Genomic DNA, 1,154 nt, shown 5'->3' with positions numbered 1-1,154 from the left:
TCACTATCCAGTGCCTAAGTTAATTCCAAGTATTTCTTTGTTTTTATATTATTTTAATAAAATTATTTTTAAAATTTTTGTTTTAATTTGAGTGAAAGATAATTGGTATTTACCAATCTACCAAGTAAATTGGTTTTCCAATTTATAGGAGGACATTGTCCATCTGTCTCCTACAGAGCAACTGGTAGATTTGAACAGCATACCTTTGCACTGGCAGTACAATTCCTTACCACTAAGCCATCAGTAGTAAGCCTCATTTTTATCACTTAGACCATACTTTCCAACTACCATTCCTTTCTCATTGTTTCCAACTTTTGCATTCCAGTCACCAAAAGTAGTTACTAATATATCTTGATTGCTTCATCTCACATACTTTGGGCATATTGCTTGGAAAGGCTATTCCTTGAAAAGAGCCATCATGTCAGCAAAAGAGAGAAAGACCCTCAACAAGATAGATTGACACAGTGACTGCAGCAATGGCTCAAATGTGTCAGAGATGATGAGGATGGCACAGGACAGAACAGAGTTCAGATCTGCTGTTCATAAGGTCCCTATAAACCGTATTCAACTTGATGGCACTTAACAATATCAACAAACCACAGAGCTCCTTTCTAGAAGACCATGTTCTGAATCAGGCATACCTTACACCTCAAACTGAAACCATTATTCCTCAATAATTTGGGAAAATCCCTGACTGTAGATTTTTCCAGTGCAATACATCTCCTGATCTCCTGAATGCTGATAACAAGTGTCTTGATTGTAGATCCAAGTAAGGTGAAGTCATTGACAGTCTCAACTATTCCTCTGTCCATCATGATGTTGCCTATCAGTCCAGTGAGGATTTTTGTTTCCTTGAAAATGAAAATTATTTGTGTCAGCCAGAAACCTAACGTATTTCCAAGGCCTACCTAGATTCCTTATCTAGTTTTTTGGAGATAAACAGGACTTTTGAAAATCATAGCTAACATACCCTTAAGCTCTGTTAGGTATCTTGCCCAAATTCTTGTGACCTAAGTGACTAAATCAGCATTCAAAGCCAAATAATATGGTTAGAGAGACTTTTATCTCTAGGTTAAACTATTTCCCATCAACAAACGAATGGGTAGAGAAGCTGTGGTATATTCGCACAATGGAATACTATGCTGCATTAAAAA

Source organism: Elephantulus edwardii, unplaced genomic scaffold (genome assembly GCF_000299155.1).
Source record: "Elephantulus edwardii isolate Elephantulus edwardi_28Jun2011 unplaced genomic scaffold, EleEdw1.0 scaffold00418, whole genome shotgun sequence".
In the NCBI taxonomy this organism is placed as follows: Eukaryota; Metazoa; Chordata; class Mammalia; order Macroscelidea; family Macroscelididae; genus Elephantulus; species Elephantulus edwardii.
This window is presented reverse-complemented; position numbering follows the sequence as displayed.